This window comes from Hypanus sabinus, chromosome 9 (assembly GCF_030144855.1).
Source record: "Hypanus sabinus isolate sHypSab1 chromosome 9, sHypSab1.hap1, whole genome shotgun sequence".
Classification (NCBI taxonomy): domain Eukaryota; kingdom Metazoa; phylum Chordata; class Chondrichthyes; order Myliobatiformes; family Dasyatidae; genus Hypanus; species Hypanus sabinus.
In genome coordinates, this window is record NC_082714.1 from 47,672,759 (window position 1) to 47,689,887 (window position 17,129).

General features: G+C 40.8%; 1 long non-coding RNA gene across 4 annotated transcripts in view; it reads left to right on the forward strand.

Moving 5' to 3' along the window:
* Positions 1–17,129, forward strand: part of LOC132399360 (uncharacterized) — an 80,686-nt gene that overhangs the window by 48,548 nt on the left and 15,009 nt on the right. For all 4 annotated transcript variants that reach the window (XR_009513973.1, XR_009513972.1, XR_009513975.1 and 1 more), the window contains exon 2: positions 7,975–8,156. This is a non-coding gene — a long non-coding RNA (uncharacterized LOC132399360). The remainder of the gene's footprint in view (positions 1–7,974; positions 8,157–17,129) is intronic.

Below are 17,129 nucleotides of genomic sequence, written 5' to 3' on the forward strand. Positions count from 1 at the left end.
TATACTGGGATATGCAAGACAGAATTCAGAAACATTTGAACAATTCTTCCTCACTGCTATAACACCTGCCCACACTTTTCACAACAGTTGCTCTGGTTTAATAAATTTTCGATAATTTTCATTGCTTGGAAGTAAAGGGAAAAATTCGAAGTTGAGTTTATTGTCATATGCACAGGTGCAATGATAAATGTTCTTGCAGCAGCTTCTCAGACAGCCAGCATCAGTTACATGACACTCACAAGAAAAGCATAAATTACTTATAAATTATCCACATCTTTAAAAAAAAGAACATAATAAGAACAAAGGAGTTAACTTTAGTGCAAAATGATCCCAACTGCTAAAATGTAATGATTACACTCATGCCAATTGGATCAATAACCAAATGGTTGAAGGGAAGTAGTTTTTCTTGAACCTGTTGGTGTGGGATTTCAGGCTTCTGTACCGCCAGCCCAGTGGTAGCTGCAGGAAGACCGCATGGCTTGGATTGTGGGGAATCTTTGGTGATGGATGCTGCCTTTTTGAGGCAACGCCTCGTGTGAATACTATCGATGATGAGGAAGGATGTGTCTGAGATATTTTATCTGAGACCTCTACTATCTCTAGCTTTTAGAAAGTTCTCTCTCAGGATAAGATCCTGTGTACACAAAAATGACTGGGCAGTGACAGTAATGGTCTTAACTTATGTGGCACCCTACAAACATTGCTGTCTTCTCAAGAACCGAGATCATCAGAATATTTATCCACGCTAACTAGGCACCTTCATTCTTTCAAGTCGTCAACAAACGCAGCTCAAGTTTGGGTTGTACCTGTGAGCTTCCAGTTGAAGTTCTGATAGGTGAGATGGAGCATCAGGCCTGGAGATCTTTTTGGGCATTATTGCTTTCCGAAGGGGGCCATGGCATTTTCTATGAGTTTCTTGCAGCTAACAAGGAAATCTAAACTACTCCTAGATATTTTGACATTTAAGGAATGCTGACAATGTATTCACAATTATTGAGAGACTACTACCTTCTGTGTCAATCACTGTATCGGGGGAAAATGACAGCAGGGTTTCTACATTGCTTCAGAATTGTTATTAGCAGTGCTTTGGGGTTGACAGATTTGCATGTAAATCGTAGGGATGTGAGAAGCGTGACATTCTTGCAGAGTAGGAGGTTAATTCGAGTTCATCTTTATTCCTTCAGTTTAAAAACTAATCATCAGGAGGTATCTCTGTGTGACAACCCTAGGTCAGGCTAGCATTCTGTAATAAACGCTTGCTACAAATTCCACTGACAATCGTTCACTGTTTCCCCTTCGAGACAGCATTGTTTTCTTGGCCTGAATTTAAAAACTGCTGTTGGTTGCATTTGCTTAGCATATTAACATAAAATATTCTGTCTCTTCTTAAAATATTTGTGCTTCATGGAATTAAAATACAGAACTAATGGTCTGGAAGTTAAAAAGTTGAGGCCCAGGAGATAAGATGGCTTCTGCTTCATAATGAACTACCTGCACCTCAAATACCCCAGACATACAATTGAGTTAAAATCAAGCCCCTGCCACTATTAGTATTTTCTGGGCTTGCAAATGAAAATTAGATATAAATACAATTCACTCCAAACCAACTTATCCCAAGAAAGTTGAAATATTAAGGGTATAAATTACTGATTTTACATCACACATGATTAGAAAATGAACTTTGTGTTGGACTTCTGCTGACATTTATATCACACTTGTGGAGAAAATGGACTTTATGTGGATTTCGGACTTCTGAATTTTTGCAATGAGTGCTCCTGTGCATGAATATGCTGACAACTCGGTATACAAAAAATACCAGCAGTTTCTTAAGTACCACACAGTTTAAATGAAAAATGCAGCAGCCACGCAAATCTCCTGTTCTCTGTCACCATGGCTACATGACATGGAAGTTAAATCAGTCAGATTAGAAACTGTCAGATGAAATGGTGAATAGTCCATTCCAAATTTACTTCTACAGTCCCGACGACGAATTGCCCGTATTCAGTGATATTACAAGTATCTGCACACAACGCTGTCACCAGCTTTCAATTGTGTATAATGTACATATTAATTGACATCATTTGCACAATTTCCAACAAAATATTTCAATAAATGTAATAAATGAGAACAAGACACAACATGTTAACCTGTGGTTCATTTATATAATTTCCTCATTTTTTGTGCATACATATACTTAAATCATTGTTGCTTTTATCAATATTAGCTGCTCATTGCTTTCATGGGAACAAAATCTAACTACATAGGGTGTATCATTATTTAATGTTTTTCAACTGTGATTTTATTAAATTCCTACTCTCTAGGTCAGACTATTTTCAGCCCGAGCATGGTTTGGACTGTGGACAGCAGAAGTGTGCTTATTGAAGGAGAATTATTTCAGCTGCCTTTCTCGTCTGGACCACAGGGGCTTGTCCATGAGCCAAAGCATTCAATGGCTGACTGTCAAACAGCCAATCACAAGTTTAAAACTCAACGCCACTTTCTGGATCAACAGCAAAATGTGAAACAAGCAATGGGGGTCATTTTATGTAGACTGACCCAGCAAGAAGCCTACAATAGTTTCAAAAAAGTGCAAAACCAAATGGAACATAGAGTGGACATTTAATCAAAGTCCACCATTTTTCCATAGGAAGAGGTTAACGTCACCAGAATAGTTGACCTTCTAAGCAAATTTGGAAGCAAAGTGAAATAGAATTGGAAAAAAAAAATGAAACCCATTTTAGCGGCCACTCTCTTTCAACGGGGAAATCTGGTTGGACTAGATTAGCACCTTTGACTGATTCCCATAGTTACGAGCATTAGAGTGATAGAATTCCCATAGTTATGAACTTCAGAGTCCTGGAGTGACAGCATACCAACAAGAATTTTGGTTCATGCTGACCAAGTTCTGAGCACCTCATTCAACATAAGCCTCGTACAAGCCATCAAACTTGATTTAAAATGGCTTCTGACAAGCTATCATACAATCGCAATACAATGAATAAGAGGAATCAAAATGAGCTTATTACTAATTTGCCTGTGGTTTATGATTAGATTCATTTAGGACATCAGTTTGAAATGATGTTAGAGCAGGCAGTATTCAATAAATTTAAGAAAGTAAATATAAAACCTGAAAAGAGGTATTATTAAGATAGACTTATGGTGCCTGAGGTGCTCCAAACCTGGTCAGCATAGATAAGTTAGACCGAAGAGCTTGTTTCTACGCTGTATAATTCTATCACTCCAGGACTCTAATGCTCATAACTATGGGCATCAGTCAAAGGCGCTACTCTAGTTCACCCGGTCTTCCCTGTTGGAAAAGAGTGGCTACTAAAATGGGTTCCATAATTTCATTTTGTTTTTCAGTTCTGCTTCAATGTGTTTCCAATTTTGCCTGGAGAGTGAACTTACACTATTCTGCAAATTGAGAGCGAAGAAATAGTTCTGTTGCTTGTATACTTGAGCAGTTTGCATAGTAGTAGGTGTGTATGACATCAGTCATCGTATGTGGATTTGATGCTGGAGAGTAATTTGTCCATGAAAATCCAGCAAATGTTAAATGCCATCTGTGTACGGAACAAGAAACATAAGGGGAAAAAAATGCCAAAGGAAGGAGTAAGAAGAAGAAGAGTGGAGATTGCGGTGGGAGTTAACAGTGTTTTATTCCTGTGCCACTCAGTTAGCCACTCCCATATGGGAGGAGTTCACAAATTGTGCAAGTTCAGTTGAACATCCTGCATGCAGGCAGCTTGGTGTGCTCTGCACTGTCCCTCAATAATGAACACAGCAGAAGTGATGATGAGAGAGGCCCTTCTGGCAGTCCGGCCATGAGGAGACAGGTTCCCTCGTGATTTCAGGGAGGAGTAAGCCAAGTTAAATCAGCGCTGCTTAAAGAATGAAGAAACATGTGTATGTATGAAGTAGCATAGAGCTGGAAAGCACCAAGGCACAGAAATATGAAGTGCCTCCAACAAATGAGAGACTTTTTACTTACATTTCATGCTCAAAAATATGATGATCACTGAGCGTCCTCTTCCCAACTTGGGATTATCCATTGAGTAGAAACTTAAATGAACTAGTTGCATAATTGTAGTACTACAAGAGCAGCCCAGAAGCTGGGCTTTTGATAACCCAGCACTCAGTTCCGGACTTGCTATGCTAGCTAGACTTTTCAACATCTGGCAGAGTGGGGTTACAATGGGTCATGGTCTCTCTCATGCCAAGAGTGAAGAACTGCTATTGTCCCTCCGGATATCATTTCAGTTCTCATAGAAAGAGCTGGGAAGATGGATGTTCAGAGACTGTTGGCATGTGTGGAGGGAAGGTTTGTTAGGCCCAATGCTGGACAAGTTTGGGAGGGGCACAATGTGCTGACATCACGTGCAATGATGTGCCAGTACTTGATTGGAGAGCACTGAGCATGTGTGGGGTTTACCAGAGTGTTTCAGCATGTGGCAGGGTTAAGATGTGTTTGTTTATTTCTGTAAATAAAAGTTCTTTAATTCTTCCAGAATATGATTCTTCATTGTTAACCCACGGAATGTTTAAACAGAAGTAACATAACACAGTAGTCAGAACATGTTGGGCGAAGGTCATAGAATTCTTGAGGTGTGCAGAATGGACACAGACCTTTTGGCCCATCAAGTCTATGCTGACCATCTGCTGTCCATTTTGCACTAATCCTAACCATTTTAATCTCCCACATTTGGATCAATTTCCACCCCCTCACTCCACCCCTTAGATTCTATCATTTAACTACCATCCACTAGGCTGCCATTTGTCCTACTAATCCACACATTTTTAAGAAACTGGAGGACCCTGGGGAAATTGACACTGTCACAGGGAGAAAACACTATCTGTACATCGACAGAACAGAAGGTCAAAATTAACCTTGGGTCACTGGAACTGTGTTGTGTATGGTTGGGCAGTGGGACAGAATGGTTTCTGGATGGAGTTGGGTAGCATAAATTATTTTCTATGGGCAACGCTCAGTTAAGTTTCCGGAATTACAATAAACCTTGAAAAAGTCACAGCTAATAGAGTGAAAACTATTTTTGAACCATTTCACACTAAATAAACAGTGAATTACTAGGTCATCACCATTCTCTATAATATAGAGAGTAATGGGTGTCAGAGCATAATTCAGTATCAGAAAACTACTCAGACTTATAACCCATAGATATTAATATCTGTAGAGCCAGGGAAATCAATTATAGTCTTGTAATGATCACCTTTTGTAAATTCGGAGTACTGGAACCATGTTTGTTTATACAAGAGCATTGATTGATATCTGTATAATGTTTCTTTAATGTTAAATAATAAATAAATTACAATTGTGCATTTTGGAATGGATTTTGTAAAGAAGGTTGTAGCTTTTTGTATGATGTTATTATTTCTCCAAGGATCTCAGAGCTACAGACAATGCAATCCAATAATACAAAGAATTAATAGATTTAATCAGCAAGATTATTTTAATTGAAGAATGCTGCACAGTGAGTGGAGGTCATCTGATCCTTCAATCGACCGGTGACTGTTAATAGAGAATGGGGCTAACCTTTCTAAACCACAACACTCATCCCTACAAGTTGGGACTTGTGCCACCAAATACATTCAGACACACTCTCAAATGGAGCTGCATTCCTCTTGGCATTTCTGTAGTTTTCTTATTGTTGCTTCCAGCCATTGTTCCTGCAGCTTCCAAACTTTCAGCATGTAAATTGTTTTCTTATAGCTTTGCATGGGGTCTGGGCTACATTTATTTGTTAATAGGCCGAGTTGGAAAGTTCATTTCTTTGGCAGAATGCTGAAGCAGCTCCAACTGGGATCCAATATTAGACTCACACTGAAAAATTTGACCAAGGCCCTATTTGCCTTGCTTCAGGGAGCGCACAAGATGAAAACAATAATGTGTGCGTAACAGGACAAGTTCTTTATTTCAACAATAACTAAAACACTAATATGCTGGGCCTGTTTAAACAAGGATCTTTGAGCAAATACTGGTTACTATTATATCCTCAATGCACTTCAAAGACAGTTTGAATTAAACCATTGATTTTCTGTACTTTTTCAACTACACACTGAAGAAAACTTGGATTCAAAAAAAAAGTATAACTGAATAAAAACGAGGAAATAGTGATATTATACAACAATTCATTCACAATTCAGAAACAAAAGGAAGGGTACTAATATATTGTAGGAGATATTTCATCTAGGTTGACATAGTCAGAGGAAAGATTTTTATAATAACTCACAAAGATTTGGGATTAGAAAAGGACGTTATGTAGAATTCTAAATTTCAGGAATACCTAGGGGAAGAATTTCACCTGCTCTTTTCCTAGTCATCTGTTGTATATTCCACGCCACTGCCAACTCTTTCAGATAGGATTTCTTCAGATGTTCTTTAGAGAGTGATTATGGCCATAAGCAAAAGCCCTTATTAAATTGCTGATGCCTATATTTTAACATACGTCTCCTTCAGGAGTAATACTTGAACAAAAGCTTAGTGGCCAAACCTTTGCACTTCAGGAGAGATGTGGCAAGGCTTTCTCTGGCACAGCACAGTTAAACGTGTGTTGGACTAAAACTGGCTTACCTCAGCTAATGAGTCTTTTAATGCATTTTGCATTATAACCATATAACAACTACAGCACTGAAATGGGCCATCTCGGCCCTTCTAGTCCATGCTGAACGCTTACTCTCACCTAGTCCCACTGGCCCGCACTCAGCCCATAACTCTCCATTCCTTTCCTGTCCATATACCTATCCAATCTTACTTTAAATGACAATACTGAACCTGTCTCTACCACTTCTACTGGAAACTCGTTCCACACAGCCACCACTCTCTGAGTAAAGAAATCCCCCCTTGTGTTACCCTTAAACTTTTGCCCCCTAACTCTCAACTCATGTCCTCTTGTTTGAATCTCCCCTACTCTCAATGGAAAAAGCCTATCCACGTCAACTCTATCTATCCCCCTCATAATTTTAAATACCTCTATCAAGTCCCCCCTCAACCTTCTACTCTCCAAAGAATAAAGACCTAAAAAACACAAAATGCTGGCAGAACTCAGCAGGCCAGAGAGCATCAATGGGAGGAGGTAGTGATGACGTTTTGGGCCGAAACCCTTCATCAGGAGTGAAGTAACATGGGATGGTCAAGGGGTGATGCACCATCAATAACTCATACTGATTCGTAAGGCGAGATATTGGCTTTTATTGACTGGAAGAAGGAACCAGGAGTGAGTGTCCATCATACTATGTCCTGGAGACTGAGGCCGAGCGTCAGGCCTCAGATCGCCTTTATACAGGGGCCTGTGGGAGGAGCCACAGGAGCAGTCAGCAGGGGCGTGTCCAGACAGGCACATAGTTCACCACAAGGGGGGATAAGAAGTGGGGGGAGGGATGAAGTAGAGAGCTGAAAAGTGATAGGCTAGAGGGAAATGGGCTAGGTGAAAGGTGGAGAATTATGTGAATTAAAAGAGATAGAAAGGTAGGGCTGGGAAGAGATTGTAGTGATGGGGGAAGAAGAGAGAGAGAAAGAGAACCAGACTAAAATTATAGACAGGGATGGGGTAAGGGGGGGGGGGCAGTGGTATCAACGGAGGTCTGTGAGTTGATCTAATTTGTTCAACCTTTCCCTGTAACTTAGGTGCTGAAACCCAGGTAACATTCTAGTAAATCTCCTCTGTACTCTCTCTATTTTGTTGATATTATCCTTTGCATTATCTAAGATTGAAATATAAAGTTGTAATGTTAGTTAGTTTGATATTTCAATAGATATCAAATTAAGGACCTATCAGCTCCTTGGGGATATGTTCATAATCACAAGCCATTATTTTGTTGAAGGACTGAGCGGTATCTTGGGGGGTCTAGATTTATATTTACCCTTCAACTATCCCAGGTTTATTGGTTATTATCACAATGCTGCTTGTGGGAGCTTGCTCTGCATATACTAGAAGTATGTTTCCTACATTTCAACAGTTACAATGCTTTAGAAGTACATCAGTAAGACCAAGAAATTGATTGTGGACTTCAGGAAGGGGAAGTCAAGGGAACACCCATCAAAGCTCGTCGAGGGATCAACAGTGGAAAATGTGAGCAGTTTCAAGTTTGAAGTTCTGAGGATCTATCCTGGGCCTAACATTGATGCAATTACAAAGAAGGTATGACAGTGGCTTTATTTTATTAGAAGTTTAAGGGGACTTGGTATGTCACCAAAGACACTTTAGGCTCCTGTACCTCCTATTTGATAGCAGCAAGGAGAAAAGGGCATATCCTGGCTGATGGTTGTACTTAATGATGGATGATGCCTTTTGAAGCATCACCATATAACCATATAACAATCACAGCACGGAAACAGGCCATCTTGGCCCTCCTAGTCCGTGCCGAACTCTTAATCTCACTAGTCTCACCTGCCCGCACTCAGCCCATAACCCTCCACTCCTTTCCTGTCCATATACCTATCCAATTTTACCTTAAATGACACAACTGAACTGGCCTCTACTACTTCTACAGGAAGCTCATTCCACACAGCTATCACTCTCTGAGTAAAGAAATACCCCCTCGTGTTTCCCTTAAACTTCTGTCCCCTAACTCTCAAATCATGTCCTCTCGTTTGAATCTCTCCTACTCTCAATGGAAACAGCCTATTCATGTCAACTCTATCTATCCCTCTCAAAATTTTAAATACCTCGATCAAATCCCCCCTCAACCTTCTATGCTCCAATGAATAGAGACCTAACTTGTTCAACCTTTCTCTGTAACTTAAGTGCTGAAACTCAGGTAACATCCTAGTAAATCGTCTCTGCACTCTCTCTAATTTATTGATATCTTTCCTATAATTCGGTGACCAGAACTCGGTGACCTTTTAATGATGTCTTTGATGATGGGGATGCTAGTGCCCATGATGGAGCTGGCTGAGTTTACAATTTTCTACAGCATTTTCTGATCCAGTGCAGTAGCCCCGCCATACCAGATGGCAATGCAACCAGTCAAAATGATTTCCATTGTGCATCTGTAGAAATTTCTGAGAGTATTGTCCATATCCTCATATCATCATTCCTCATTGATTCTTTTCAGGACAGATTATTTGAAGTAGAGTCAATGCATGATGCTGTTCACTGATTCTATAAGTCTCTGGGAAGTGTTTTATGATGTTATGTTTCTCCAACTTCTTAAGGAGCAAGTTCATTTTCAATGCACAAAACCACTTGTTTCCATTAGAGGTTGTAAACGTATTGACAGTATACTCTCGGTTACATTACAGTGCTGTAAACACTGTAAGCTTCGATAAATGTCAGATGTTTAAATACATAATTGTATATTAATTGTTTTCTTTCCGTACTCCAACAGTGGCTATAACATTCTCATTGTCTCCCTGGAATTCCCCTAGAAGTTCTCACACAGCTGTCAGGAAGAATGTTTTAAAAGTCCATAAACCCAGTCTTTCTTGATCTCCAACTGTGAGTGCAGCTTCTCGAAACCACAAGAAAATCATTTATCATTTAATTCATTTAATAGAGAGCCAACTGCACAATGAATTGTTTTATGAAGTTCAAGGACCATTACTCTATGGCCTTTTCCTTCAAGTGCATCAGGAGATGACTTATGTTGATGAAGATGTATTGGAGATAGTGGGAAGAGTAGGGTGGAATTCAGCTCATTTTATGTTCTGATCCTCATCTCAGAAACTGACAAATGACATACCCGCATTCTTAGCAGAAATTATCCTGGTGAATTTTTTGAGTGAAGTTTTGTATTTGTATGAAACTGTTGAATCATTATCAGCCATGAGTATAAATCATACAGATTTCAATGAGAATGACAATCAGAGAAGTAACTAGTTAGCAACCAAATGAAAATTAGAGTCAAATAAAGTCATTGCCTAACCCATCCATTTTGACTGTGATGCCTATCTTATGACAATTCCATTTGCTTGCAATAGGATCATGTCCCTCTACTTTCCAATGAAAGGACCCTTCCAAATGGCTTCCAAATGTTGTGATTGGATCTGCCTCTGCCTCTTCTGGCAGCTCATTCCACTTCTCTCTGTATAAAAACAATTCTATCTCATCATCATCATTATGTGCTGTGTTGTACTGATGTGAGCATCCATGACCATGGTTGTTCTTCACAAATTTTTCCACAGAATTCTTCTGCACAGTGTCCTTACAAGGTGGGTGGCCCCAGCCATTATCAATACTCCTCAAGGATTTTCTGCCTGGTGTCAGTGGTCGCAGAACCAGGACATGTGATATGCACCAGCTGCTCGTACGACCATCCACCTCCTGCTCCCTTGGATTCATAGGATCTTGATCGACGGGGGCTAAGCAGATGGAAGGAGCACCTTACACCTCCTTTGGTAGAGACATATCTCCACCCCAACACCCATCTATCATAACTCCTTTAAATTTGTCCTCTCCCAAACTAAACTTATGCTCTCTGCTTTAATCTCTATCACTCAAGGGGGAAAAGTTCTGGCTAATTACCCTATATATACCTTTATAATTTATAATTCTCTATAAAGACAAACCTTGGTCTCCTATATTCCAGTTAGAATACAACCTATAGAATCTCTCCTTACAAATAAACCTCTCTATCCAGGCAACATCCTGAAGAATCCCTTCAGTATTCTTTATAAACCTTCCTGTAGTGAGACAACCAGAACCGTGCACAATGCACCAAATGTGGCCTAACCTATGATTTGTATAGCTGCAACATGACATGTGCCCTCACAAACAGGCACCCTTTTTAAAACACCCTACACTTCAGTCAGGTCCTCTGCCTGAAAATGGAAGCAACAGCAAGCAGGATGAGTCAAAGAATGCTGCTGTTCTGGAGTGGGCAAGTACAAACAAAAGGGTGGATGCTGCACGTGAGACCAGCACATGCACCCAGTAAGCCTAATGTCAACACTGCCAGACAGGGTAATGAGAGTCACATGGCTACTGGGGGGGGGGGGGGGAGGATGGCGGATGTAGGAAGAAATTACTTGTGACAGGCCCGCTCTGTCACACTGGAAAATGGAGGAGATGCAGGTGAGGGCAGCGTCAATGGTGGAGGAAGGGAAACCCCGTTCTTTGAAGAAGGAGGACATCTCTGATGTCCTTGAAAAGAAAGCCTCATCCAGGGAACAGATGCACAGAGATAAAGGAAATGAGAAAAGGGAGTGTCAGATTTACAGGAGACAGGGTGGGAAGAGGTATAGTGAAGATAGCCATGGGAATCAGTGGGTTTATAAAAGATATTTAAGAGACTTTTAAGGGACTCCTGGAGAGGTACATGGAGCTTAGAAAAATAGAGGGCTATGAGTAACCCCAGGTAATTTCTAAAGTAAGTACATGTTTGGCACAGCATTGTGGGCTGAAGGACCTGTATTGTGCTGTAGGTTTTCTATGTTTCTATATTAGTGGACAGTTTGTCTCCGGTGATGAAGACAGTTAGATTGAGAAAGGGAGGAGAGATTTTAGAAAAGGACCAAGTGAATTTAAGGGCAGGGTAGAAGTTGGTGGCAAAGTTAATGAAATGGATGAGCTCAGCATGGGTGCTTGAAGCAGTCATCAATGTAGTGCAGTAAGGGTTGTGGAGCATGACCAGGGGAGGCATGGATTATTGACTATTCCACGTAGTCATTGAGAAGGCAAGCATAGCTGGGACCATGCAGGTGCCCATGGCTGCACTTTGAATTTGGAGAAAGTGGGAACTGAAAAAGAAGTTGTTGAAGGCAAGGCCCAGTTCCACCAGATGGAAGAGGTTGTTGGTGGAAGGGAACTAACGGGGCCTTTTGTCAAGAAAGAAGCAGAGAGCTTTAAGGCCTTTTTGATGGGGAATAGAAGTGTATAAGGATCTTGGGTAGGAAGTAGAAATCAGCAGTGTGGTGTAAGGAACTATGAGTTCAGTGGCTGTAGATGGAGATCTCCAGAGTTGATGAGGTTGGTGGTGGTGTTGGAGGCTATTTTGGTAATGATGCCCTTCCTTGTGGAGTCCGACATGCTGACAGCTAGAAGCATAGCATTGTGCACTTCTAGCAGGACTGGGCCCATCAAGTCTCAGTACATCTCAGCTGGTAAGACATCATTTCCAATAGCTTTTTTTAATAAGTTAAAGGAACCAATGGAGCCAGTCAATTCCTCCAGGGTCAGAGGCTGGTTTCCCGCTTGCTGTCATCTACCACCTCTGTGACAGACGATGGGAGGCTCGTGGTGTCTGTGGCCTTTTTGTCATACAGGTTGGCATGGAAGGATCAACAGATCTTCAATACGTCTGTCTGTGAGGATGCTACTGAGCCACCCGCCTCCTTAGGGCTGCGGATAACAAAGCTCCCCCTGTGAACCTTTTGGAAGAAGAAACGTGAGCACATCTCATTCTGTTGCATGATGTGGACCCTATAGGAAGTTGCAAAAAAACCTACCTGAAAGAGACTCACCTGATTTGGAATGCCAGCCTCAGCCTGGGATCTGCTCATGTACTGATGCACCATCAATAACTCACTCTGAGACGTAAAGGCGAGATTTTGGCTTTTATTGACTGGAAGAAGGAACCAGCAGTGAGTGACCATCATACTACATCCTGGAGACTGAGGCCGAGCATCAGGCCTCGATCGCCTTTATACCGGGGCCTGTGGGAGGAGCCACAGGAGCAGTCAGCAGGGGGCGTGTCCAGACAGGCACACGTAGTTCACCACATGTACGTCTCCTTTAAGGCACAGGCAGCTCAGCAATCCATTAAATCACAGTCCACCTGGGTGAAAATCATCTAACTCTGTCAATGAGTGCATCTATGTATGTCCAGACTCCCTATGTGTTAACATATCAGATTGCAGACTTGTACAATTTGCATAAAGTTCACATTTTCCAATTACAATACTGCCCCGTGGGCCAAATGTCATATATAAGATTAACCAAGACTTTGCTCTGGGTACTTCACAATGGCGTCCGGTAAATCAACTGCTATTTGGTTACAATTCTTCAGAAATCCCAGAAGATAATACCTTTGTTCTAGATTCCATGCTATACTATTTCAAGAAGGGATATCAATTTGACAGCAAAGTCTATTTCCATGGCTTCTAAAATAATTATTTTTCTTTCTCTGTCGAAGTTATTGAAGTCATTAATAATCAAAGGATTTAAGAATGTCACGTCAGCTGATGTAAAATTGCTATACTTATAAATTATATCGATGACTTATTAGATTTATTAGAAAAATCAGTAAAACAAATAGCATGAATAAAAGCTTATCACTGGAGTTAGACACAAGCATACTGTATCTGTCTCTCCCAGATTGATTGATAAATATCAATAAAAACCCAGTCTCCAGGATAGCTTCCATTTCAAGTCCCATCTTTCAGCTGTTCCCCTTTGTGAAACATGACACCCCATCAGAAAGTCATTATTTTGTGTAATTTTAAATAATGAAAATGCATTCTGTGTTTTAATTTATTTTTCTGAGGTTTCCATTTTCCTCTCCCTTTTTCTACATTACCGCCAAAATGTGAGCTTTTGGCCATCAAGAATGAGTTATTTTTATTTCAGATGAGTTTGTTGCTCTATGTCACACTTTCCTTAAGACTATAAGACAAATGTTATTTGGCCTATCAAGTCTGCTCCTTCCTTCTGCCATTTATTATCCCTCTTTAACCCCACTCTTTTGCCTTTTCCCCGTAACCTTTTACACCTGTACTAATCAAGAACCTGTCCCCTCTGTTTTAAATAGACCTAATGAATTAGCCCCCACAGCCACCAGTGGCAATAAATTCTACAGATTCACCATCCTTTGGCTAAAGAATTTTTTCCTCATCTCTGTTTGACATCCTCTCCACATCCACCCTGTCTAGGCCTTTCAAAATTTGATAGGTTTTAATGAGATCCCTCCTCATTTTTCTAAGCTCCAGCAGGTACAGGACCAGAGCCATCAAATGCTTCTTATATGTTAACTCTTTCATTCCTGGGATCATTCTCCTGAACCTCCCCTGGACCCTGTCCAATGCCACCGCTTCTTTTCTTTGATAAAGGGCCCAAAACTGGTCACAGTACTCCATGTACGGTCTGTCCAGTGCCTCATAAAGCCTCATCATTAAATCTTTGCTTTTGTATTCCAGTCCTCTTGAAATGAACACTAACATTACATTTGCCTTCCTCACCACTGATTCAACCTGCAAGTTAACTATTAGGGAATCCTGTACAAGGACTCCCAAGTCCTCTTGCACCTCTGATTTTTGAATTTTCTTCACTTTTAGAAAATAGGCCACACCTTTACCAAAGTGCATGACTATACACATCCCTTCATTATATTGCCCATCGTCTTTCTAAACTCCAGTGAGTACAGGTCCAGAGCCATCAAACACTGCTCATACACTAGTCAACCCTTTCAATTCCTGGGATCTTTCTCATGAAAGTCCTCAGTATCCTCTCCAATTCCATCACATTCTTTCTTTGATAAGGGGCCCAAAAATGCTCTCAATATTCCAAGTGTGGTTGGGCAAATCCTTATAAAGCCTCAGCATTACATTCTTGCTTTTATATTCCAGTTCTCTCAAGATGAATGCAAACATTCTTTAACACAGCTTCAAATCAAGCAAATGAAAGGAACTGATGTAGCTGTCCCGTGTGCAACTCTGACGTTTAGGGCAAAACTTATTAATTAACTAAATTGTGGGACACAGATTTTGACCTCATACTTCAAAAACAATTGACATCTGGAAATTCCAAGATAACAAGGCAAACCAAGGTTGTCCAACATGCTTTCACTGTTCAGGACTCACTTGGAAATGAAAATTGATTTCCAAGGGGACTTTGCTTGCAGCCCAGGTGAGAGGGTGAGAGTGAGAGGGTGAGAGGGTGAGAGGGTGAGAGAGAGAGAGAGAGAGAGAGAGAGAGAGAGAGAGAGAGAGAGAGAGAGAGAGAGAGAGAGAGAGAGAGAGAGAGAGAGAGAGAGAGAACAGAACAGAACATGTTTCATGGCGCTGACCTTCTTGGCATACTTAATAAGGAAAAGTTTATAAGGCAATGAATAAAGAACAGGGAATGGGAATGATGGGATAGTGCTTTTAAAGACCTGGAATAACTGTGATGAGGAGAATGGTTCTTCAATGATTCTATTCTGGGAAACACATTGACACACCTAGTAAAGGTGGTGCCTTATATCTCCAGCGACGTAGTTTCAAGACTGACGTCCAGTGCTACATGTGTGGACCCTGTGGATCTGTTTCCGACAGATGATCTGGTTTCCTCCCACAACCCAAAGATGTACAGGTGTGTAGACTAATTGCCTCCAGAGTGTGGGTCAGTGGTAGAACCTGGGAGAATTGATAGGAATTTTGGGAAAAAGTATGATTGCTCTGGGCATGGCTGGGAAATGGGATTGCTCTGTAAACTACCATATCCTTGATGACTGGAGATGGCTCTTCTTTACTTTGTAAGGAAATACTTTAAGGTAACTCAGTGCATTAAAACCTAGTAGTTTTCCATTCCAACTTGGTGTTCAGATCTTTTTGCCCTATTACAGGAAGGATGTGGAAGCTTTGTAAAAGATACAGAAGAGGTTCCACCATGATATTTCCCAGATTAAAGGGTATGAGCAGGAGAAGAGAGGTTAGACAAATTTAGGCTGTTTTCTCTGGAGTGTCATGAGTGAGGAAAGACCTCGTAGAAAACTCTGGGAGTAGAGTAGATAGAATCTTTTGCCCAGGGTAGAAACATCAAATATTAGAGGACTTGCTTTTATGGAGAGAAGGGAAAGTTGCAGAGCAAGATGTAAATAAGATTGAAAGAGTACAAGGAAAATTTATCGCGATTTTGCCGGGAATGGAGGACCTGAGTTATAAGGAAAGATTGAATAGGTTAGGACTTTATTCCTTGGAACATAAAGACCGAGGGGAGATTTGATAGAGGTATACAAAATTATGAGGGGTATGGATAGGGTAAATGCAAGCAGACTTTTTCCACTGAAGTTGGGTGGGACTACAACGAGAGTTCATGGGTTAACAGTGAAAGATGAAAAGCTTAAGGGGAACATGAGGGGAAACTTCTTCATTCTGAAGGTCATGAGCGTGTGGAACACACTGCTAGTCAAAGTGGTGCATGCAAGCTCAATTTCAATGTTGAAGAGAAGATAGGTGGGTACATGGATGGTAGGGGTATGGAGCCAGTGCCACTCGATAGGAATAGGTGGTTTAAATGGTTTGGCATGGACTAGATGGGCCAAAAGTCCTGCTTAGGTGACTCTATTTTACACCGACTGGTAGGTGCCTGCAATGAGCTGTCGAGTTAGTGGTGGAAGCAGAAACAGTAACGGCATTTAAGAGGATCTTTAGATGAACACACAAATATGCAGGGAGTATGGATTACCTGCACGCAAAAGAGATTTAGTTTAATTTGGCATGGTGTTTAGTGCAGATATTGTGGGCTGAAGGACATGTTCCAGCTCATACTGTTCTATGTTCTATAATTATTCACTAATTATCAAACAGAATCATCTCTGAAGCTTACTTTTCCTAGCTTTTTAACTCTGACGAAAGTACTGGGGAGAATTCCTGAGATATGTATTTTGCAACACCGAACAATCCATATTTTGCTGACACTGATCCTGGAGCTGCATAAATGCAAAACAATAATTCGGTATTCATCGACCACATAGAGAAAACTCGCTGCCTGCAAATGTGTTGTCTGGTGCTCAGTGTTGACATTAAATCTAAATGAGCTGTAAATTGGGGATATTAAAGTGGGGGGAAAAAACTCATTTATCACCCTGACAGATCTACATTGTAATTACCATGAAGCTGCCTCCAAATCAGAAAGGACAGCTCCCATGTCACTCACCCAGTCGCACACTTGCTTCTATTTATCTAATCATATCTTTCCAGGGTCTCTTCACATGAATATTAATATATCAGCTTGTCACATCTAGTCAGGTGTTAGCTTGAATCCTTTTGAACCTTAAACTATATTACCATTGTGGAATGAATTTACTCCAGGTCAGGGTGTTTTATGCTTTCACTCAGGATTTACTGTCCTTGGGGTCTGTTCTATGTAATTACCAATGCACCACATATACTGCATTTTGATGTGTGGCAGAACAAAAGCAGGAGATTTGATTTCATTTGCATTTGATGCTAATTTCTTGATTCTGAGCTAACTTTA